This window comes from Lissotriton helveticus, chromosome 10, assembly GCF_964261635.1.
Source record: "Lissotriton helveticus chromosome 10, aLisHel1.1, whole genome shotgun sequence".
NCBI lineage: Eukaryota > Metazoa > Chordata > Amphibia > Caudata > Salamandridae > Lissotriton > Lissotriton helveticus.
In genome coordinates this window covers 419,696,615-419,722,311 of record NC_136071.1, presented here as the reverse complement: position 1 = coordinate 419,722,311, position 25,697 = coordinate 419,696,615, and the positions used below count along the sequence as shown (strand labels likewise).

General features: G+C 47.8%; 1 protein-coding gene and 1 pseudogene across 2 annotated transcripts in view; one reads left to right on the top strand and one right to left on the bottom strand.

Moving 5' to 3' along the window:
• The window catches only part of HMOX2 (heme oxygenase 2), a 233,491-nt gene that overhangs the window by 61,987 nt on the left and 145,807 nt on the right, over positions 1 to 25,697 (top strand). The gene's annotated exons all lie outside the window — the stretch shown is intronic.
• LOC144784025 (uncharacterized) lies at positions 8,710 to 10,290 on the bottom strand (annotated as a pseudogene).

The following is a 25,697-nucleotide window of genomic DNA, read 5'->3' as shown; positions in this document are numbered from 1 at the left end:
CTGTTTTGAGGGAGGCTGGGTTCATTCAAGTCAGACCCGCATTAATTCACCTCCAGATGTTGGGCAATATTTACATTACTTTTAGCGTTGCCAGTTTTCTAGCGGTAGCTTTTAGAATTGGGAACAAACGTGTACCACTGAACACCTTATTGTAAACATGGTATCGTTTTAACAGATTTTTAATTTTATGTGCCAAATACAATGTAGAACAGTCTAATTATGACCTGCACTGATTTTGTACATAAATGAATTGTTGATTTTAATGTATATGTATTGTATGTGCCTTTTATGATTTTTTAAAAATCGAATAAAGTGTAATTTGACTGACTGACTGACACAAGTGGGTGATGGGTGGAAGTGCGCACGGGAAGGGCTGCGGGAGTGCTGGGTGGAGCTGGTGAAGGGAGACTGTTTCACGGACTGCTGGAGCGCGCTATGGAGGTGGCAGATTGCGAAGGGGGATCAGGGCACAGAGCAGGCATATGGTGGGCAATGTAGGGGTCCCACGGGGAGGCATCGGGCATTGTGGGCAAGGCTGTTGACTTTGGGGTGGTGGGATGACGTGCTGATTTCGGTGTTGATCACATCCGGTGATCCTGGGAAGATGGTTTAGTATCCTGGCAATAGTACGGAAGGGACGTTAGCCGGGTGTGGCAGGCAAGTCTGGAATGCACGCACAAGCACTGATTGGGAGTGGAGGGAGACGGGGGAGCACCAGTAGGAGAGGTGGGGAGCTCTGGTTTGGGCAGCTGGGGTCGGGACCAGGCAGCAGTGGGTCTGATTTCAGGATTAAGGGGGGCCCAAGGCCGTCCAAGAGGAGAAAAAAATTATGATGGAGAGACCAGGGTGGAGAGTCGGGTTGGAATGGCAGAGTTGGGTTAAAGGTCGTAAGGAGCTGTGGGAGCGGCAAGAGGGGATGCGCAATACAGGGAGAAATGCAGGGGAGCCAGGAGGTAGTTTGCGCAGGTGGTTGGGGAGCGGACGGCCCCCTTCAGGAAAGGGGAGAGGGGGCTCTAGGGGCACGAGGCAGTGGGGATGATACTGCAGTCCCGGGAGGCTGGACTGCATGTTAGCACGTCCTAGGTGCTGACCAGGTGTGAGCGTGACTGATAGTGTTGGCACCACCATAGGGACGCCAGTGGTTAGGGGGTGGGGGGCTTCGCGGTTACACCTTCAGGTCAGTCACAGGTGCATTGGGGACTGCGCATCGGGCAGTGGTGGGGGCACAGATGAAGCTCTTTCGGCTGGCCGCTGTTGTATTTCCCAGGGGATGGTGTGGCGCCGCGGTTCAATTGGGCTCGGTAGTGTTTGTTGCCCCAGCTGGTGTTTTGCAGCATCTGGGGGACCGTGGTGCCCGTGGCAGAGGTACTTGTATGCGGGGAGGGGGAGTGGGGATGTAGGAACAGGCTGCTGCTGTGTGAAGAGGTTGTGTGCCTGTGTGTTGCCAGGGTGCTGCTGGGGGAGGGGGAGCGGGGATGTAATGCTTTCGGCGGGCAGTGCAGGATATAGTGCTTTCCGCAGGCAGGGCAGGATGTAGTGCTTTGGGCGGGCGGTGCAGGATGTAGTGCTTTCGGCGGGCGGTGCAGGATGTAGTGCTTTCGGCGGGCAGGGCGGGATCTAGTGCTTTCGGCGGGCGGACAGGGTGGAGTTGTCGGTTCTCCGCCCTCTGGTTAACTGCTGGGCTGGCTCCGACGGGCAGGCAGAGTGGATTCGGGGAGCTGCTACCTACCTTGGGAGCCGGGTTCCCCCACGGCCTGTGCTGATTAGCCTCTTCCTGGCCCCTCCGCCGAAGCCCCAGGGACTCGATGCAAAGCGGGATCCGGGGAACAGGCATCCAAATTCCAGATGTGATCGGAATGCGGGACGTGGCGCTACATCAAAAACAATACCAGGTCTGGGCTGCACTGCAATGAATCAGGGAGTACGGCGGCCACCCTATCACGTTGAAAATGAACATTTGCAGACATGCTGGCTTTTACAGGACCATGCTGATGTAATTCCCAGCACCCTATAGGCCAGGGAGCCGTTCTTCCTCAGCTAAAGGGCATCTCTGCTAATTAAAACAATTGCGAGCGGAGGAAAACTGTAGTTAGGCGCCTCTGCTTCGGGACTTCAAGGAAGTTACTATGGGATCAACAGCCAACAGAAAGCAAGATAAGAAAATCAGTGCCACATTTGAACGAATCACAAGCTGTATAACAAATGACAGAGTTTCACCCAACATATAGATTACTATAGGTCTCGCTGAGACAGCGCATGCGCTGCCAAACACGAGACCTAATAAAAAGCAAAGCAGATTAAAAGGTTCAGCCCTGGGTAGTGGTTCTCCAGCCTGCGGCTGTAGGAGCCGCCCTGTAATCCTATTCTCTTTCTATCTCTCTCTCGCTTATAGGCGGAAATCCATTTAGTGGATTTTTTTAGGGAGGCAGACGGAATTACACATTTTCACAGCATTGTGAGCTAGAAAGAGGAGATTTGAGTGAGGAGAGCAGAATAGGACACTTGTAGGATTGATCTGCATGCTGCCTCTTAATTAGTTCGAGCTTTCAATGCAGTGAATGAATCTATCTCTACTCTGAGTCACTCTCTACTACTCGCAACTACTCACTCTCTTCTACTCACTCTCAACTACTCTCTCCTACTCACTCTCTACTACTCACCCTCCTCGCGCTCTACTACTCTCTACTACTCTACTACTCTCTCTACTACTCTCTCTACTACTCTCTACTACTTACTCTCTACTACTCATTCTCTACTACTCTCTACACTCTCCTACTCGCTACTCCTCTACTCTACTAAACTCTACTCACTCTACTACTCACTCTCTACTCACTCTCTACTACTCTCTCTACTATCTGCTATTCACTCTCTACTACTCACTACTACTCTCTACTACTCACTCTACGCTCTATTACTCACTACTACTCACTCTCTACTCTACTCTCTACTACTCACTCTCTACTCTCTCTCTACCTCTACGCGCACACATATGCACATATATATGTATATGTATGCATATATATATACATATGTGTATATATATATATATACATACATACATATATAAGCATATATATATATACATCTGCATATCTATATAAATACAAATATGAATGCATGCATACATATATGCATGTTATGTACATGAAAGTTTGAAAAACACTAATAAAAGAAAGCTAAAAAGCCACCTAATTACAAACAGAATTGCTTTAACTTAAATGAGCGATACAAAATTGAATCCGAAACCGATCCCAGGATGCTTGTTTCCGGTCCAGGGAAGACATGGCTTGGCAGTTCGGGCTGGACTGTTCCCATAAGGCACAGGGTCAGACTGATTTGCATATAGCCATGTCTGAACTGGGGTGGCTGAGTGAACTAAAGAATGGTGACGGATTAAACCCAGATCAGTTGACTGGGGGTGAGTGTTTGATTTATACAAACGCTCCGTCCATCATCCCCCTTTTGTATCGCTTTGTTCGCCCTAAGTGTGGCAGGGTATGCTCAGACGTGAGTCCCTTGTTCACTTGGCCACTGGATTCAAGATAGCCTGGCTGATGAGGATTATGAATCCGAAACCGGTCCCAGGATGCTTGTTTCCGGTCCAGGGAAGACATGACTTGGCAGTTCGGGCTGGACTGTTCCCATAAGGCACAGGGTCAGACTGATTTGCATATAGCCATGTCTGAACTGGGGTGGCTGAGTGAACTAAAGAATGGTGATGGATTAAACCCAGATCAGTTGACTGGGGGTGAGTGTTTGATTTATACAAACGCTCTGTCCATCATCCCCCTTTTGTATCGCTTTGTTCGCCCTAAGTGTGGCAGGGTATGCTCAGACGTGAGTCCCTTGTTCACTTGGCCACTGGATTCAAGATAGCCTGGCTGATGAGGATTATGAATCCGAAACCGGTCCCAGGATGCTTGTTTCCGGTCCAGGGAAGACATGGCTTGGCAGTTCGGGCTGGACTGTTCCCATAAGGCACAGGGTCTGACTGATTTGCATATAGCCATGTCTGAACTGGGGTGGCTGAGTAAACTAAAGAATGGTGATGGATTAAACCCAGATCAGTTGACTGGGGCTGAGTGTTTGATTTATACAAACGCTCCGTCCATCATCCCCCTTTTGTATCGCTTTAACTTAAATGAGGGCAAGACCTATTGCATTTTCAATGCTTGTTTTCCCAAGTTGTTGGTTTTCCCCCACACCGCTCCGCTCCGCACCGCTCCGCAAGCGTCTGGGCAGCTCCTCCTCCTTCCTCTTCCGGCACAGCTATGAAGGTTGTGCCGTGATTCCGATTCTGCTACAGGCACCCTCAACAACTGGAAAACGCTGTTCAGAAAGCTAACACGCTCCAGCCTCCCAGAGGTCGACGAAAAGTTCCAGTCGTGGACTTTCTATGTGTTTCTTTTTGGGTTGAAGCTTACCAGACAGCGTAGTAGTCTGGCTGCAAAGACATATTGGGGACATGCTGAAAGCTGATCTAGGAATGTATAGCACCTGTTGTTCACCATTGGCATTGTCCGTCTTCACTCACATTTGGTTGCTTTTTATTTGCTGGCTTAAATTTTTTTAGCCTGTCCAGCAGGCTTTTGATCGTCCTGTGGTGCATATTCTATTTACCACCTCTCCGATTAGGTCTCCTATTCTTTAACCCACAGGGTAAAGTGGGTAGGAGAATGGGGAACGACCTTCCCAAACTTTATTTATTTGATCAAAACGGTTCTCATACTTTTTAATTTAAAAAACAGCCGATCTTGAAAAGGATGAGTTCCTGCGGGTTGAAAGGGGAGAAGAGTAAAACATTTTCTAGCAATCGCAACACAGAATTTTCCATTCTATTAAGGACACGGAGGCGAAGATTATGCTTCTCTTTGCTTTACTGCAAAACACAGCAGCCAATGAAAACAACTTTAAACAGCATAACCCCGGAAGTACAACCCCCTCAATGGTATGCACCAATCACCAACAGTCCAATACTGTATATAGTCCTTGAAGAACATATCACTTCCTCTTTCTTTGCAACAAAACTTTTTAACACAGTCCAAACTTGACCGCCAAACACTGGACCTCCAATCCTCCATCGACGAGAGTCCAAACATGACCATGGAACATCATTTCCAGACGTGGAGTTGCTGTCATCTATGCCTTATGCCGGTTTGTGCTGTTCTACTAAAACAAGAATAGATGTCGTAATGCCCCATACACCAAACGTATGCAAGCAAAACAATGGGCGGGATGAAACTCATAGAAAGACACAATGTCAACATCATTAGTCACAATGATCAAATCAGCAACATATTGCAAAACACTGTTTCATGGGTGGGATAATCTTCGCCTCCATGTCCTTAATAGAATCGAAAATTCTCTGTCGCGATAGCTAGAAAATTTTGTATTCCATGTCAGTCCACGGAGGCTCTGATTATGCTAGTTTAAAGTTGACCCACCACATTAGTAGCAACATCTACAATTGGTTTATGATAAAATGTTTTGAATGTAGAATCAAAAGACCAATCCGCTGCAGTCATAATCTCCTCTAAGCGGGAACCTGTAGTCAGAGCTTTGGAAGCCATCGCTCCCCTCACTGAATGGGCGCCAAAGGCCGAAGTATCAATACCTGCCAGCTGCAACAACCAGGAGACCCACCTGGCCAGCGTAGGGGCAGAGACTGGGCAGAAAGGTTTCTGTAAAGAAATCAACAACTGTCCTGCAACATCAGTCCTAAACTCTCGAGTACAATCCTCATAACATTTCAAGCATTGAACAACACATAGTTTACTGTGATGAGGGAATGCAGCATAAGAAATACACTTTGAATTAGATTTAGTGCCTTTGGAAATAGTAAACGACACCCCTGAAGAAGTGAACACTCTACCTGCTATGTCCAGGGCACGAACATCAGAAATACGTCTACATGAGATCAAACATAACAAAAGAGTCAACTTGGCCGATAATTGCTTACGCGAAAGACCTTCATTCGCCGGCCAATTCTTAATAAAACGTAACACTACATTCACATCCCACAACCGAAAATATTGGGGTGTGCGGGGATTAATCAGTCTGATACCACGTACTACTTTACAGACCAGTGAATGCTCTCCCACTGGTTTGCCATCCACATGTGGATGACCCGCTGTAATTGCTGATCTGAAATTGATTGTCCTATACGCCAGACCTGTACTTGCCATTTCAGATAAGAAATTAATGATCATATGGATACCGGATCCCAAGGGATCCCCTTGCCGTGCAGTACACCAACTAGCCCATCTACGCCAAGCAGACATATATCGCTTATGTGTAGAGGGTGCCCAGGACTGGGGCAAAAAATACAAAGTGTCCTCCGAAGCTCTCGCCATTTGTCAGCGTCTCCGGTAAGTCTCCACGCCATGAGAGGCAGCAGACCCTGAAGGATCAGTGGATGAGGTTGACTCCGCGGGTCGGTCAGAATCTCAGGAAAGTACTGCAGTTGCACTGGGAAGGCACATGACAGGGCCAGCGCTGCTGGGAACCATGTCTGTGCTCTCCAAAAGGGGGATACCAGAATCATCTCCGCCCTCTGTCTGCAGACCCGAGCCAAAGTCCTCTGAATCATGGCAAACTGGGAAATGCATAAAGCATACCCGTCGTCCACGATTGAAGAAAGGCGTCCGAGTTGCTCGCTAGAGGGTCCGGCCGCCAACTGTAAAACTGGGGCAGTTGTGCATTGAGCCTGGAGGCAAAAAGATCCACTGTACAAGGGCCCCATTTGGCATTGAGTTGATGGAAGACCCTGGAATGGAGATGCCAATCGCTGGAATCCCGCAGGAAGCGAGAGTTCCAGTCCGCTACCACTTTGGTGCAGCCCGGGATGTACTCCGCTGTCATCGAAATATGATTCTGAAGGCAATAATGCCAGAAATCCTTGGCTATTTCCACTAGTAAACATGACTCGTGCCACCCAGATGATTGATATACCGTACTGCTGAGACATTTTTTTTAATTTTTTTTATTTTGAGGGTTTTATAGAGCACGAACAAGATCCTTGCGGATATCGGAGCGCTTTACAGTGATCAAAGCTGATTATACATAATGAATAGCATGATACATTATACATGCAGTAATATGAGGGAAAGAGCAAGCATGGGATAAAAATACGAGTACACAGGAAAAGTCTTAAGGTATAGAAGCATGGGATAGCAGGAAAAAAAAATCACAGAAAAGTCGAAGAACATAACAGGAGCGTCTCGATTGAGTAAAGTCCCGGGTAGGGTAAAGTAGTCAAGTAAATTTTGCCATGAGAATTGCTTTTACTTCCTTTTTGAAAGAGATGGTAGAGTAATTCAGTCTGGTTTCTGGGGGAAGAGAATTCCAAATCCTAGGTGCCATCCCGGAATAGGTTCATTTATATGTTTTCTTCTTATTGAATCTTTGAGGTTTCAGAAGTAGGTTGTCTGCACTTCTAGAGGACCTTGAGCCACCAGATATTGTCTACTTCTGTGTGAGGTAGATAGGTGCCTTGTGGTGTAAGGCCTTATGTGTCATGCAAGCTATTTTTAGATTAATTATTTCTTCAAGCGGGAGCGAGTTCAGGGATTTTAGATCCAGGGAGATGTGGGAACTTCTTTTCGAGCCAGTGATGAGTCTTGCTGCAGAGTTTAATGAGGCTCTAAGGGGAGCTGTAAACGCTTTTGGAAGGCCGCATAAAGAGACACTTCCAAATTCCACACGAGGGATAACTAGAGCTTGTACAGCCAGCTTGAAGTCGTTGTCCATTCGAAGCAGTATGCAGCAACTCGCTTTGTATGGAGACAAAGTCCGAATTGCAAAAGAACCCGCTAAGAATTCCAGATAATTTATATGGAGTTTCAGCTCTTCCTGGGACCAACGGCCCCTGGTCTTTACTGACCCACAACGGGCTCCCCAGCCCCATCTGCTGGCATCCGATTTGATTACTACTTCTGGGACTGATGCAAAAATGGCCTTGCCATTCCATGCATCCATGTGTTCTTACCACCATGAGATCTCCGTCCTCGCCTCCTGTGTTATCAAAATCTGTTCCATATAACTGAGGCCTTTGTGGAGATGTAAAATCTTCAACCTCTGGAGTGCCCTGTAATGGAGGGGTCCCGGAAAAATAACCTTTATAGACGAGGCTAGCAGACCCACCAATCTGGCTAAGGTCCTCAATGATATTGTCTGCGCAGACAAAGCTCTCCTCAACTCCTTTTTGATGGCTATCCGTTTATTGAGAGGTAACAGTTGAGCCGCGACTGAGTCCACCTGGAACCCCAGAAACTCCATCGACTGAGACGGGGTCATGACAGACTTGTCCGCATTTATGACGAACCCCAACTCCTGAAGGAGTTGCGTCGTCAGTGCCAGATGACGAAGAACCGTATCGACACTCTGGGCCATTATCAGGATATCGTCTAAGTAGATGATAAGCCTGACCCCCCAGCTCTCTCAGAAACTGCACCACCGGCCTGAGGAGCTGGGTGAAACACAAAGGGGCGGACGAAAGTCCGAAGGGCAGCGCGGCGTACTCGTACCAAACGCCTCCCCACTGAAACTGCAGAAACCGCCTGTGAGGCGGAAATATAGGAACCGCCAAATAGGCGTCCTTTAGATCGAGAAGCACCATCCAATCGCCTTCTAGGAGTAAATCCCGGAGTAAGTTTATGCCCTCCATCTTGAAGTGGCGATACACTACCCAAGAATTTAACTCTTTTAGATTCAACACCAGACGATAACCCTGATCTTTTTTGGAGAAACACCGTACTGGAAAACCCATGGGCGTGTGGCATAGTCCGCACAATAGCCCCTTTCTGCATCAGGGATGCAACTTTGTCGTCTATGAAAGACCTCTCGACACGGGTCAAATGAAGTGGGTGAGGAACATGAGTCTGCCTGGGAGTGCTGTAAAACTCTATCTGAAAGCCTTGCACTGTCTGTAATATCCAAGGGTCGCTTGTCAGGGTTCTCCAACTGTGTGCAAAACCAGCAATCCGACCCTCCACTTTGACCACTCCCCCTTGAAGAACATTTACCTGAGTAAGAGGTGTCTCTGTCATTGTTGTGACCTCTGTATCCTCCTTTCTGGCCTCTGCCTCTACCCCCACGATTTCTGGTGGGGTAAAAGTTGGAGCGATGGGAGCCCCCACGTCGCTCTGAACCTCTTGAGGCCTGATTGAAACCGCGGCCGGGCGCTCGATCCCTGTTGCGACTGTCCCTGGTAAAAAGGCCAGCGTTTAAGATTTTTTTGATATTACTCTGTACTTTGTCAAGAGCTGAAAAGGTGGAGACGTATTTCCCTAGTTCTTTTACGAACTTATCTCCAAAGAGCAAGCCATTTGCCATGATCCCCGCCTCCGTAGGGGCCATATCTGCCATTTGTGGGTCAATTCGCATTAGGAAAGACCGCCGCCGTTCCGTAGACACGGCACAGTTGGCATTACCCAAAAAGCAGAGAGCCCTCTGCGCCCATTCCAAGACCTCCGTCGTATCCAGCGGTGTGTTGGAGTCTTTGGCCTGAACCGCCGCATCCAAAATCTTCGTGAGGGGTCCACACAAGTCAAGGAGCTTATCCTGACAGCCCCTCCACTCCCTGTCCAATCCCTTCTTGGGGTCCTTACTAAACTTCTCAAGGAATGTGGCCATGTTGGGGTCCAGCTCCGGGGTCTCCGTCACCTTGCCTAATAGGGCTGGCCTGGGGCATTCAGATCTCAGAACAGAGCGCACATCGCGCTCAAAGCCCTGTCATATGTTTCCTTGAACGTAGTGTGCCACTTCTGAACATGGCACCCCTTCAGTGGATCTAGGATGTACTATATTATTGGGTTTGAAAAGCAAATACTTGCTGGGAGAAAGGGAACCCTCAGGTTGCGACTTAAGCTTCTCTTTTGGTGCCTTTTTAGGTGCCTCCGACTGGTCGGAATCAGAGGTGTCAGGGAGTGAGGAGGAGATGTCATCGTCATTTTGTTGGTATTGCAAAGACGCACTGGATGCCGAACGAGAACTCCCATAGCCCCCATGGTCATTAAGGACATTCGCTGCCATCTTGGCCAGCACCTCAGAGGACTGGTGATGCGAGGGTCCGCCATGGTGAGACTTAAACTTACGCTTGCCATAGTTTAGCAAGGGTTGCGTAAAGGGCTTTAATGCATTCACCAATGCTTTATTCACTGAACCCTGGACGTGGGAATCAAGGGCTTCCACAAGCTGTTCCTCCAGGTGGTGCTCATAGGGCACCTCATCATACTGTACATCATCTGCATATTCTACCCACTGGTCTGCCTCCTCGGCGTAGTACGCCATCTGTAATATCCAGGAGGGTGGAGAAACTTCAGGGGGGGGGGAAAACCCAGGGGTGACACTGAGAGGCTCAACAGGTTAATCAAAGGTCCAAAAAACGTGCCCCAGTGTCTAAAATCAGATGTGGAGGGAGCCACCCCTATTTCCCCTAAGGCAGAGCCTTAAGCACGCTTTTGCGCCCCATCGGGCGTTCCAGGGACTGAAGGTACAGGCAGGAGCGGTCCGTGAGGCGCGAAATCCCGATCGGCAATAAACAGCCCGATGCGGGAGTTTGCGCATGCGCGGACCGCGTGGAGAGCGAAAGCGGACTGCCCCTTCCAGCGTGCAGAGCCCTTCTGTCCCGCTCCCGCTCCACGGGTAAAACCGCCCTCAGGCGCCTGGTGAAAGTAACGGTAACCAAAGGACAAGCGGTACGCGCCCGCGTTCAGGCCCCCAAAGCGCCGAGATGTCCTCACGCGAACAATAAAAGCCAAAAGTCTTAACAGTAAGAGCCTGCCACAATCGCGCGCCGAACGCGCTATACCACAAAGCGCTGAGCACCATTCAGTAATTAACAGTCGCGCACAGGCAACACAGTAATAATCACACAATATTGGGAAAATAAAAACCACTTAACTTGCTGCTGCAGCAGCAAAGAAAGAGGAAGTGATATGTCCTTCAACGACTTTATACAGTATTGGACTGTTGGTGATTGGTGCTCACCATTGAGGGGGTTGTACTTCCGGGGATATGCTGTTTAAAGTTGTTTTCATTGGCTGCTGTGTTTTGCAGTAAAGCAAAGAGAAGCATAATCAGAGCCGCCCAGGACTGACATAGAATCTCCTCTACTGTGAAGTGAGAGAAGGCAGAGACAGCTGAAGAAGAAAAAAGTCCTCCGTATCTGCCCCTAGCCCTTGTCATTTGACATGTCTAAAACACATTCTTTCTGTGACAAACATACAGTTGCCTCACCAAATTAAAACAGACCACACGCTGTTATGTCATACACAAGTAGAGTTAATTTACAGGCAGGACGTTAAGTGGGATGAAAAAATCTGGGGGGGGGTCTCTCAAAGGGCATGGTCTATGTAATTAAGGGCGTGGCTTAAAAACACGTAAGCTAAAAATCTGTGTATAGCAGTGTGCCGTCCAAGTTGTGTTTTGCTGTTCCTGTCATTGTGTCCAGATATATGATAAAACAAATCACATCATACCTACAAGTTAGGACTATTGACTTTGTCAATGGTAGCTAGTTGCATATGATAAATAAGCAGCAGCAACTATGACTTCTATATAATATTGAAAACACTTCTTCTTAAAGCCCTGGTGTATGACGTTATAACGCATACTATTACTCCGCATACCATTACAACGCGACTTTTACTCCTCATACCGTTACAACGCATAGCGCCTTGGGGCGCTGGATAGTGGTAAGTATAATTTACTATTCTAACTCCAGTCCCCGTGGACCCTAGGGAAGGTGTTGGATAGTAAATTATACTTATTCCCTATCCTAGAGCGCCCCCCAGCGCAATGCGTTGTAATGGTATGCGGAGTAAAAGTCGCGTTGTAATGGTAGTGCGGAGTAAAAGATGCGTTGTAACGGGTGTATACCGGCGACACCACGACAGTGCTGCTGCTCCTGAGATTCAAAAAGAGAAGGGAAATCCAGAGAGAAAATTACTCTCTTTAAAGGATTTGTCTTCCCCTACATTGCTCACCATGCACACATCGAAGTGCATGCTGTCACTGCAGTCCTGAACAAAAACCACAGCCCGATAGAGATTCGTTTCAAGGCCCCCTTAAAAAAAACTGCCGGTGCTCAGACCCGGTGAGACCAGGCCCACTTAAAGCCCCGCTTACAGGTGATCAAACGAGTTAGGCGCTGCTTTGGACTAGCCACTGACGCCCATCCTGATACAATCTCCAGCCACTGGGCATCACAGTGCTGTCTTATTATCCATCCGGTGCTGTGTATTTCCCGTTGGGACTCTACCCCAATATTTTTATTGCTTGCTGTACCTGTGCCACCGTAGAGCGAGGTAAGGCCAAACACAAGCTGTCAGGATGCCAGCTCTCTCTTGTGGGATGACGTGGTCACAGTCACGTTCTTCTCATGGCCCCCCTATACCCCGAGGATAGCTATCCTATTTAGCAGACCCATCTCTGCCTGATGGGTTATTATTCACTTTTTGCTTTAGGATCACATAAGACCTGCATAGCTAAGGGTGCCTAACACTACCCTGAGTCCTCCAGCTCTAAGGATCATTCACCGCAATCAAATGCTTTCAGAACCCACCAAATGTCCTTGCAAACAACTTATTGCTCAAGTCTGATAGAAGCACCCCATCTTGCGCAATGTAGCCATGAGCCCTGGTGCAAAGCGGCCCATGCCTCACAAAGCCAAATCCAGAGTTCCTAGTGAACTTCTGTGTTGTCGCGTTCATCCTTCTCCTCAAGCCTTCCACTGCTTAATGTGACTGAGCTCTCCGCCATTCACCCCTGGGGATTATCTCAGACCAAATTATGTGGCAGGAAACCAGGTCTGCTGTCTGTCTAATCATCATTGCCCTCATGTCGTGCAGCAATTGGCTTCTGCCCCCTAAGTGTATCTCCACAGTATGTCGGGCACCTTCTCGCATGCCCTCAGGATGTGCCTTAGTTTGGGTTCCAGTATTGCCTACTCCATGCCGGTGGTGCCGAACCATGTTACTTGCCTGCTCCGGTTGCTGGCCCACTCATTCAAGTTCTCCCATCCTGCTGCCATGGCTACAAAAGAGTGGCCAATAATCCAGACTCTTGTACCTGCGTGCAAGGAAAAGTAACACTTAAATATTGGGGCTCAAAGTACTGAGGACCCCTGCCACACCTGCTCGTGTGATGCACTCCTGTTCACCGCGGCGTTACCATTGTTGTCTCCCAATAGGCTTCTTCCCATGGTGGGGGCACACTCCCATCCCTCATTTACCACACTACATGCTCAAACTTTTATTCATTACTGCGCACACTAAAACATCAACAATCTTGTTGACAAGCTTCTGTTATGCATTCTCGTGCGCATTTACAAATTGCATCAATACCTTCTTCAAATTGTCAATTCGCTGCTGGACCCTTTCCATTAGTCACTGCTGGAGCTTCCACTGAGGGATGCGATGGCACACCCTGGTTTCCACAACTATGTATAATGCAAAACATTGCCACCTTAGTCTTTGCCCCTCTTTTGCCCTTTGCGCCACTTGGTACTGCTCTTAGTTCTTCTTGATGTATGGCATGTACACTTGCCGAGTATGCACCTTTCATGTAACCCTGCTTTTGCAGGGCTTTGGCCATAACTCTGCGGAACTGAAACGCGGACAGTGGTGTGCCATCTGAGTGTATGAGAAAGAAACCTGCTATGCGTGGGCATCCTTGGATGTATTGCTGCACTATTATGACTGGGCAGTACTGGCTCCATTTTAGGGCATGTTGGGTGATGATTAAACTCTCTCCCTGCTTGGTCTGTCTGGAGCTCCTCACCGTGATGCACAGCTGGTTGATCCTTATTTCAACGTCCTGTGCTGCCAAGACGTTCATAGCTGTGTCTTCTTTGGAGAGCGCTACTAGCTTACTGCTGCTGAATGCGCCAAAGAATGCCAGTGTGAATGTTGCCCTGAATAGTGTTTCTTAATATCTGACGGTGCGCGTTCTACCTAGCTTGTTAAGCGTCTTTCATAGAGTCCCAAATTCTATTGGTAGCCTGCTGTCCACTGCCTTTAGCTCATCCCATGTCCACACATTCTGAAACTGACCATGGCCCAAGGACACACTGAAGGTACCCCTGATGTTCTACTTCATTTTGTGTGTGTTTTGACTGGAAACCCATTGCTAATCCTAGCACCATGACCTTATGCTGATGCCGTCCACTAATTGTGTGAGCTATAAATAATAATAATAATAATAGATTAATAAAAATGTATGCAAATAAAGAAGTAAAATGTAAAACTGAAAATTGTAAAACTTCCCAGGCATGGAGAGGTTCTATCAGTGATGGCTAGTAATCAAAACAACTCAATTGCGAGTGCCGCTAACGGTACCCACTGGGATTTTAAATCCTGAAATTAAACTTGCTTCAGCAAGACTGTTGGACTTCAGTTTGAAATTACGCATATACCCCATATTTCAATTGGTATGCAGTTAGGTATATATTTAATAGGAAACATTTAGAGGAGCAAATTAGTGTGAAAAATAACTGCTCTGCAATTCCTTAGTTGCATCCTGACCCTAACTAGTTTCACCATAAAAAGAATGGATTATTTGCTGTTAAAATTAGTAAAGTTTTTTTTTTTTTTAAAGGCTTTATTAAATGAAAATAGAAGGCAATTACAAAATCAATATACTCCTTTGTCATTTGTACAGTAGGTTTATCCACACCATCGGGTGTCTGAAGAACTTATACGTCATCTAACACAGAATCCTACAATCTTAACAGAACACAAATTGCTTCCGACTTATATGTAATATTCCCCCATAAAACAAGGAGGACCCCCCCAAACAGAAAAAGAAAACAAAAATAAACGTTCCACATCAGCTACCATGTACTGTATCTAGTCCTACCATCCCGTAACAGCTGCAAGGTGAACCGAACATAGCGATTAGTGCACCCCTCTCCATTTAACACTAAACTTCTGTGGACTCTTCCTGATTAAGCAGATACATCCTCAACGGCTCCCATATGTCCCTGGGCCTCGAAATCTCGGGCAACTCCTCAGCATATGCCACCAAATTGTCCCTGCAATAGACCAGGTCTTTGATCCATAAGTCCGCCCTTTGTCTGCTTCTAGCCCCCCCACGTCATTGCCACTCTCCAAGCCGCCATCAGCAGTGCCAGGCGCACAAACTTGCCGGTTACTCCTCTAATGTGTGGTACACAACATAATAGACAGGCGAGCGGATCACAGCACAGCTCCACACTCACCATTGCTTTCAGACAGTTCACCACTTTTTCCCAGAATTCCCATACTGTTTGACAGTCCCCAGCCAAGTGCATAAAATCCGCATTTTCACGACCACAACGTTTACACACCGCAGATGCACGCAATCCATACCCATGCAATTGTAGTGGGGTATAATACACTTGATGTATATACTTAAAATGAATTATCCTCAGATTCCCATTCATACTCAGTGTTCCTGTTAGGCCACATATATATTTCCAGTCTGTCTCAGTAATGGGTTCAGGCAAACAAGCAGACCAGCGTTCCCAACTACGATCTCGGTCCTCCACACTTTCGAGCTTTATCATTTTATACAATTTTGAAACTAAACTTTTATTGCTGGCGGTGGTGAGCGCATATTGCAACGACGCCAGAGCGGGCGGTTCTTGTGGGTATGTAGGATAGTATACCTTAAGTGCTTGCCTCAATCGGTGTTTTGCGAACCGAAACAGCTACGATGGATTGTTGATATAAGCCAAATCCTCCTCCGCCAGAACAGAGCCATTCACATAGACATCTGACATATGTCTGAGGCCCGCCTCATGCAACAGATGGAGCGATGGCATCTCCTGTGCCACAGACACCGCAGCATGATGTTCCTGGTATAAAGCCGGTGCATAGAGCGGCAGCTTCTGCGCCAGATGCCCAATGTTCCACCAAGCAGCGATAGTAGCGTCCACCGAATTAATCTCTACCTTCGGAGTGCCGCGTTTGCGCTGAGTGATCGCACTGTTAAGCGGGGTCGGGGCTGCGTCTCCCTCCTCTACCGCGACATGCGGTGTAAAGGCATGCGGTCTGTACCAGTAATACAGATATTGAGCTTGTGCACTCAAATAATAAACATAAAAATCAGGGGCCTCAAACCCACCCCTCTCGTACCCTGTAGCCAGTATCGTCCACTGTACACGAGCGTGTCTACCTCCCCATGCTAGCCTAATCAACTGACTCCTTAAAGTCTTGAAAAACTGCTGTGTAAGCACTATGGTAATGTTAAGAAACAAATAGAGAAACCGCGGCAGCACCACCATCTTTATTAAGGCAATTCTGTCTGCTAGCGACAGTGGCAACGCTATCCAAGCATCTACCTGGCTTTCCAGTGCCGAGTATGCCCTGCCGTAATTCTCCCTAACCACTATCGTCGGGTCCCTGTGTATCCAGACTCCTAGGTATTTAACCGGATATGCGGTCCACACCAATGGGAATTCCAAATCTGGGCAAGTAGTCGATGTAGTCAATGGTATGACAAAAGTCTTATCCCAATTCCTAGCAAGCCCGGACAGGCGGCCAAATCGGACATATTCTCTGAGTAGTTGTGCCAAATATTTAGATAGTTCACGAACAAAGAGGACCATGTCGTCTGCATAAAGTGATATAACCACCGCCCGGAAGTTAAAATTAAGTGGGCCTCTCTATGTAAATGTAAATGTAAATGTACATGTATTTATATAGCGCAAATCACCGACACGGTATCTAAGCGCTTGCTTAGGGAACCCGTCCTGGTATTCCCCTGTGAGATACCCGGCAGGGTATCTATAAGGTGAAAGCCAGGCATCCCGCCGTGAGGGGCCGTGGTGGAGATTAAGCAAGCTATTGTCCAGAGTCGCAGAGTGTGACCCCGTGAGTCGAGTAGGCACCGGAGCGAGAATTGTCGAGCCGTGGAATTTTTGAGCCCGAGACCCGCCGAGGCGGGGAATCGAACCCTGGTCCACGGCCGATCTCAGCTTCCGAGTCTGTCGCCTCTAACCACTGACCCACGCTTCTCTATGCTGCTGCCTGATCACACACGCCAAAGGTTCTAATATCAGTGCAAAGATTAGTGGCGACAGGGGACACCCCTGACGCGTGCCTCTTCAAATGAGAAAGGTGTCCGATGTAAGACCACCTACCCGTACCCGAGCGCTCGGTTTGGAGTATAGCACCGCAATCCACTGCAGATACAATGGCGGGAATCCCATACGCCGCAACACATACCTAGGATAATGCCATTCGACCGAGTCGAATGCCTTGGCTGCGTCCAAGAACCCCGCCGCCGCCTGCAGCCCGGCTCCAAAACATGGAACATGGAAGAGACCATTCGCAAATTATAGGACGTGGAGTGCTCGGGTATGAAACCCGACTGATCCGGCAGTACCAATCTCTGCATCAATGGTTGTAGGCGAGTAGCAAGGATCTTGGCCAGAATCTTAGTGTCTATATTAAGCAGAGACAGAGATATGAATCGCACCTGTCTGGTGGCTGGTGGCTTGTCTTTTTTGAGTAACGTGATCATCAGCGCCTCTCGCAGAGATGGAGGTAGTTCCCCAGATTCGTGAGACTCCGCAAACATTTCAAGGACATGCGGTGCCAGAAGGTCTGCATATTTTTTATAAAATTCAGCTGTCAGTCCATCTGGACCAGGCGCTTTACCATTGGTCAGAGCCGCTATCGCAGTTTTCACATCTTGTTTATCTATCGGCAGACACAAATACTCTCTATGAACATCAGATAACCAATCGCAGGCTATACCGTCCAGGTAGTGATCAATTTCTGTCTCCAGCACCTTACCATGGGACCTATACAGGTCTGCATAAAACCTCCAAAATTGTTCTAATATGTCTCCTTGTTCAAGATGTTCATCTCCCAGGTCATCCACAATTCTATCTACTCGCGGTTGTTCTATACGTGTTTTGATCTGAAGTGCTAAGTCCCGCCCTGGTCGACCCCCTTCCCCGTAACGTCTAGCCGTGTGCCTTCGTGACAGATACTTCATTTCGGTGTCAGCCAGTTCCTCAAAATCTTTGAGCAACTTCTGTAAATCCGCCAATGTGTCCGCTCTAGGGTCTGCCTCATATATATGCTACAGCTCTCGCAATGCAGCCTCAGTGTTCCCCTGCTGAGTACGTATGTCTTTTAGTATACCCGCCGCTGTGCTAATGCAGACTCCTCGTATTGGGACCTTAAAGGCCTCCCACAGTGTAGCAGCCTCCGCAACCGAGCCCTTGTTTAGCTCAAAATACTGCGTAATGGCAGCTCTGACTGTCGATTCATATACTGGATCTAGCAAAGCTTCGGAACGCAGGCGCCATGTAAAAGGCGGGCGTCTTACTGAGGGGAAGAGCACTTATAGCTTGATTGGGTTATGGTCTGATAACGTACGAGCTAGTGGAGTAATCTCCCGCACCCAGCTCATTACCTCCTCCCCCACTAACCAATAATCCAACCTTGACCAGCTACCGTGCGCGGGTGTCGCATGTGTCCCTGCCTTCACCTGCGGGTTTCTAACACGCCACACATCCATCAAACCAAACTCTTCCATTGCACAGTTCAACATCTGGGCCACTTTAGGAGTGTGGTGGGATAAAGGGTTAGATTTGTCCAGTTCTGCATCTAAATATGAATGTAGGTCGCCGCCCAACAGCACTGGGGTCTCCGGCCACTCTCGCAACACCCCACATATTCGCTTTACACATGTCACATCATCTGCAATGGGACCATACATATTCATTATAGTAACCACTCGTCCGTTCAATCTACCACAGACCATGGCGCATCTACCTTCTTTATCCTTATACGTGTGCAGAGGATGAAAGTCCACTCCCCTCTTTATAAGTATCATGACCCCCCTGGCATAGGAAGAATATGACGCGGTTAGCCTGTACCCCGCCCACCTACTGGCCACTCCTCCATCCGTATATTTAGTGAGATGCGTCTCCTGCAGAAGAGCTATATGAATCTCGTGGCGAACTAAATACGCTATCACCTGTCTAACTTTTTTCTGCGAATTCAGGCCTCTGACATTCCAGGTCAGCATTCTACATGCATCAGCCATACTGTTCTAAGCATGGATTAACCAATTCTACATCGCCCATTCCCAGAAGGGTACCTCGCATGACGGTTCAGTTTTCTTAATATCCATCCACTTGCTGTACGTATCATTGTAGGCATAAGAAAAAGTAAATTGTGAAACATATAACTCCTAGATGACATCAAACCCCACTTCAATCCTTCCCTCCCTCCACCAACTCCAACCTCCCAAACAGGTTGAGAAAAAATCCCACTACCCTCCTAACGGTTTGTATTGAACTCCATACAGACCCACCAGTCGGGAGCACCCGCTAGGGGAAGCGGGTCAGCAGCGAATATCCACACCTTAGTGTGGCTGCCGGCCTCCAACAGCCTGCCCCCCCCCCCCCCCCCACCCACCTGTTCCTAAAAGGCCATATCTTATAGGTACGATTGCCACATATTAATCAAACAAGCAGTGTTCAATGTCAACTAGGTTCACTTCATCATGTCCTTCATTTCGACCTTGTACACAGCGTTGATAGGATATCTGATCCCCCCATAGAGCTCTGCTGTCGTCACACTTCTCCAGTTTGTCGATGAGGGTTCTCCTTCTACCTAGTCTGCGTCATACAGTCCGGAGTCCTCGGGTGACCTTTCCCGCATATGACTCGCTGGTCTGCCCTTGCAGATATGTCTTGTAAATTTTAACACTGATTTTGCATCAGTAAAGAAGTGTGCCTGTTCTTTGTGAGTAACTTTCAGTTTAGCCGGATAAAACATGGCATACGGGACAGAAGCCTCTCGCAACAGCTTTTTTACCGACACAAACTCCTTCCTGGCCGCTTGAACTCCTGGTGTGTAGTCAGGGAAGAAGGATAGCTTGTCGCCTTTATACATCACCGGTTCTTTAGCCCTGGCCTCGTGTAATACCACATCCCTGTCAGCATAATTCAGAAAGCGCGCTATTATCGGGCGAGGCGGTGCGCCCGGCTTGGGCCTGGGCCCCAATGATCGGTGCGCCCGTTCCACTATAATTACCGCGGAGAGTGCAGGGCCAAACAGTTCACACAGCAGCTCCTCAACAAATGTCTCCATTTTGGATATGGGTGTAGTTTCCAATAGGCCTAAGATGCGCAGGTTGTTACGCCTAGAATGCGCTTCCAAATCCTCATTTTTTGCGCTAATAACCGCAAGGATCATTTCCATCTGCAAGATCTTGGCCCTGGATTCAGCCTGCGCATCATGAGTGTCTGAGACTCGGTTTTCGAGGATATCTAACCTGTGCTCATGCTTTTCGACCTTCTTTTTGACCGTATCCAAGCCAGTGCGTCTATTTTACTGTCAATCGTTTTCATGCCAGCTCAGAGTTCCAACAATATAGATCTGGTGTCATCAGCTGCACTTTCCTCCCATCCCTGAGTTCCACCTTGCTCTCCATGTTCGCCCACGCCATCTGCAGACCGTGGACTACGCTTGTTTTCAAACTGCATTTTGGCCTGCTTAGGCTCTGACTTCCCCATGTTAGGTGCCGGTGCTGCTCTGTGTACTGATGTGTCGCTATATGTACGCCCTAGCCAGCTACCCGCTACCACAGCTAGCAGTTTGCCCGTCTCAGCACCTGGCTCCGAGCTGCACTGTCCACTTCACCACCTCGCAGCGAGTGGTCCTAGTGCCAGTTCCAACCCTTCTAGGTGCGCACTTTCACAACTCCTGGTCAAGACCTCTTCGGTCGCCCAGCGTCGGAACACCACGGGTCTTAAGCCTTCTGGTGAGCTAGCCTCGAAGCCCGGACATATCACCTAGTACCTTCACACACTGAGGTTCCTCAGGCTGAGCCAGTGTGTCCCCCGTCAACCAGGCGACCCCCTGCGACCACCCAGACCTCCTCGACCTTCAACTCAGATCGGGGATGATCCGATGCCCACAGACAGAGCCCCCCAGCCTCCAGGAGCCGACCCAGAGCCAGTCCCGGGTCCTCGTGCACGCAACTTTAGGGCCGCACCCCACACTGCCCAACGGCCCTCACCGTACACCAGTAAAATGGTGCCCGGCACCAGCCGCACCACCCAGCAGGCCAGGCCCGGCCAGCCGCCTCACTTACCCAGTCAGGGCTCCTCCAGCCTCGCCCCCCAGGATAGCCTCGCCTTTGCTCCTCCACGCCGCAATATCTTCTCGGGCTGCCGCTGTGTCTCAGGGGAGCCGCGCTCGATCCCACACGCTGCCTCCAGTCGCAGGCCCTCACTGACACACACAGCACTCACTCCGCCCAGGCCCACGAAATGTCGGAAGTCCCGACACTTCCCGCAGCGTCTTCTTCAGTTCACACCGTGCTCCGCATCCGCCTCTCCCGCCCCGTTTTCCCTCGTCACTTGGGTATGCAGTGCAGCCTGCGCATCTCCAGGATTCCTAGGCTTTCGATCTCGGCTGCCACCGTCTCGCTGCCGCCATTTTCTCCCCGAAGCTGTTCCGACCTTCGTGCCACAATATTTCTGCAAGTGCACAATTTCAGCCGCTTAAACCGCTCCGATATAGTCCTTGACCCACAAGCCACATTCACACCGCGATTTGTCTGCGGGTGGGGGCTCTGCAACAGGATGTTACTGCAGGATGAGATTGCCTGCTAGCGGAGCTCCTTCACCAGGCAGCCATTCCTCTTCGCGCCGTAGCATCGCCCCCTGTTAATTAGTAAAGCTGTTGTAAGAAATGCTGTACAGCCTTCTGCCAGCAGTGGACTGAGAGGTGGGATTATTTAAGGTAAATCAATAATGCTAAGCAGTATGTAGTCAGCCTCCAGGATGCGTCTGTATGACCTGCACCTGTCTCCTTCAGTCTCCGCAACAAACCAGTCCCCTTGCCCTTCTGGAAACTCCATAATCACCAGAACCTTGGCCCCAGACAGCCTGTCTAAGAAAATGTTAGAGTTCCTTCTGCAGGCCTGCCCATTCACATTTTCCATGCCCTTCTCCACACACAAACGTTTTGTTAGGAAAACCTTGGCTCACCTTTATATCTGCAAGCTAACAGATTCTGGTCGCAAAGCGTAAATACCCACCAGTTGGGTCGGGTTCTTGTGACTAGCATAATAAAGGCAAAAAACCCCATTTAATTCTATTCTGTCTTAAACTGCATGATTTAAGGCAAAATATTTTCAAAGGCTCAAACAAAGAAACTAAAGTCCTTTAGGGCGAGAGCCCCTTGTACAACTCTCAACTACAATTCTGTCCAAAACTTGCAAACATGTCTGTTTTCTTTCCAGTGGACTCACCTTACAGTTCTGCAAGCCTGCGTGAATACACTGTACAGTTTGACCTACAGAAATGTTGCCTATTTTGAAAGATGAGGGATGCATTCTGCCTACTTTCGAAGAACTGCGCCACACAGCCATATTTGCAAAGATGTCTTTGTTTTCACACAATTCTGCTTTAGCATCTCACTTGCATATAAAACTGATAATTTTGCGGGTTATGACTTCTACCTCAAGTATTCGTTGTGTCATGAGTATTCAAAATGTACCTGCAAATGGGCTCTACATGGTAAATTGCCACTCACTAATAAGTCAAGTCAAGTCAAATATGCTTTATTCGAGATTTCACTCATAAAAGCAGGAACAATTAAAAAATACAATTAGATTATCAGTCAATTACAGTAAAAGGATAAAGCATATTATTTACAATTTATGACTCAATATACAAATTGAAATTTAAAAATGTCATATATCAATAGTCAATAGTTTATCCAAAAAATATATTTAAAATAGTCAAAAAACACCAGTACTATCAAGTTCCTAAAGAATATAACATGGATACATTATACGGGCTATTTACCTAGACAGAGAATAGTCAAATGGCTAGCAGTCTCTGTCTATTTAATCGTGCAGTTTACCTAGACAGAGAATAGTCAAGTGACTAGCAGTCTCTGTCTGATCGACCATGCCCATCCAAGGTATTTGGCAGTTGCTATTAATATCCATATCTCGCTACTGGTACATATAATACGCAAGGCAACTATACTAGTAGTGGTCCCTAAATTCTTGCACATCGGTTTTAGCCATACACGTCTTGGATCCAAGTAGGCTGTGCAAGAAAATAGAAAATGGCCCTTAGTTTCATTAGAGGAACCACAAACAGGTCAGCTAACATTCAGGCCACCATCCCATTTAGCAATCAGAGATCTAAGAGGTAGTGAACCTGCTCTCAATTGGAATAAAAGTTTTCGATCACTAGGCCTAGTTATACTATCCCAGTAAGGTTCCAGAGAGGGGTACAACTTAGCCTCTAAAAATCCCTCAGTCATAGATCCTAAACTAGTGCTGCTCCAACCCCTAAAGGCTACCTTTTCCAAATAAATTTCTTTTAAAGTACTTTTGGTAGGGAAAGTTGTTCCTGCTGGGTCTGACCAAAGGGAACTCATTCCCAAGTCATTCAAAATTGCTTTCAGGGAGTTAAGCCACCTGTTTTTATGAAATATATCCACTTTGATGATATCTAAAAACCCCTCAGCATAATGGGAAAGCTCAGGCGTAGTCCAGAGCCTTCTCCAGTACAGAATTGGTCGGAGTCTGACCAAGTCTGTAACCGTTTTTCTACCCAAGTCATACCTGAGGGGCAGCAGGGGAGTACTTTTCGGGACACCAGTTATAGACCGAAAGAACTTATTTTCCGAGATTTGTAAGGCAGCCACCTTCTCGAAACCCCATAGCTCAGCACCATATAGTGCAGAGCCAAGAGCCTTTGCCTCATATATCTGCAAAGCAGGCTTTATAGGTTTCGTCAGGGACTTTCTATGCTCGGAACTGATAACACCTGATAGTTGCCTGTGTCTTAATGTAGCTATATCTATGTGATTACTCCAGCCATTCTTGTTTGAGATATGAATGCCCAGATTAGTGAAAATGTTCACCACTTCTAGAGGCCGACCACTCATAATGATTTTGGATTTAAAGCTAGGATGCGGATTAAAAATCATTAGTTTTGTCTTGGTCACATTGACCTCCAGACCATGCTCACCGCAAAATAGATCAAAGATAGCCAATGCTCGCTGAAGGCCACTTGGGGTTTTTGATATAATGAGCGTATCATCAGCGAACATTAAAATTGGTATTTTAGTGCCAGCTAATGAAGGGTCATCCAACTCGGCCGATAGCATACGGGATACAACACCGTTGATAAACAGTGTAAAAACAGTGGGGGCCATTGAGCACCCTTGCCGAACGCCCCGCTCTACCGGGAAGTCCGCTGTCTGCTGGCCCTGACCCCCCCACTGAATTCTGGCGAATGTTGATTCATGGAGCCGCATTATCAGAGTCAGTAAATCATCAGGAACACCCAGGTTCTTAAGGACAGACCACAACTTCGACCGCGGCACTAGATCGAAGGCAGCCCGCAAGTCGACAAAAGCCGCATATAGACTGCCTCCACCCAGCACCACGGTCTTCCATTGCAGTAAGCTGAAGCGGAAAACCTGATCCACAGTACTTGTGGACCTACGGAATCCCGCTTGGAACGGTGACAAAGCATCATTGTCCTCAGCCCAGTCAAGAAGCCTATTCACGATCACGCGCCCTATTATTTTTTGTACGGTGTCAATAAGGCTAATCGGCCTGTAATTGCTGGGCTGTGATCGGTCACCTTTCTTAAACACTGGTATGATTACTGCTCCCTTCCAAGATATCGGTACCTCTGCAACCTTCCAAGATATCGGTACCTCTGCAACCTTGGCAATATTGTTAATAAGGAGGCAAATGTACTTACACCAGCGTTCTTTATCATTAATAAAGACGTCGGCGGGTACACCATCCATGCCTGGTGCACGGCCACTGTTCGCCGAGCTCAAAGCCACCATAATTTCTTGTAGACTAAAAAATGTATCTTTAAAGTGGGTATAGTCTATATCTGCTATGGATATAACCTGTTTCGTCATAGCGTACTGAATTCTAAAAATTTTTACCCACTCTTCTTCCGGGACGTTGTTATTAGGGGGTTCAGGTTTCCCCTCACCTCCCCATTTAACAATGTTCAGTTATCTTTCTTATCACTAGCCCTTTTTAATTCGGACCAGTGATGCTCATCCCAAGCTTTCTTTGCGTTTGCTATACTGGCTTTATATTCCTTTCTGGCGGTTTGTATAGCCATAATGTCCCTACCCTTTAGAGCAGTACCTAGGGCGTTTCGTGCGTCCCTACAATGGGCGTTGTACCATTTTGCATTCTTGGGAACTCTCTCACCCTTGCCTTTTACAGGCTTCAAAAAGTGTTTTTTAATTACAGAAAAAAGAGTGTCGTGGATAACCGCCAGGCCGTTCAGCGCAAAACTGGAAAGATTAATATTTTCCATGGCTGCTATCGTTTTGCCAGCTTCGATTTTGATATTATCCATAGCCTCTCGATTAGTTGCAACATTTATCCATCTCAACCTACGCATATCGTTAGTAGGGACAGTTAAGGGTGGAACAAGAGCTGTAGAGCAGATGGTCCTGTTAAGGAATGACCACCATTTGTGCTTTATACCCAGAGGATTGTGGTCACTCTCACTCCTCCACACAACCTCCATGTCGCATAACATCGGCCATAATTGCAAACTACAGAGTACATAATCTATTCTACTCCTGTGCCGCCCATTGTCAAATGTCATGGACCCATTTTTATCACTTGATGTCCTACCATTTAATGCTCTTAGACATTTCTCAAAACATAAG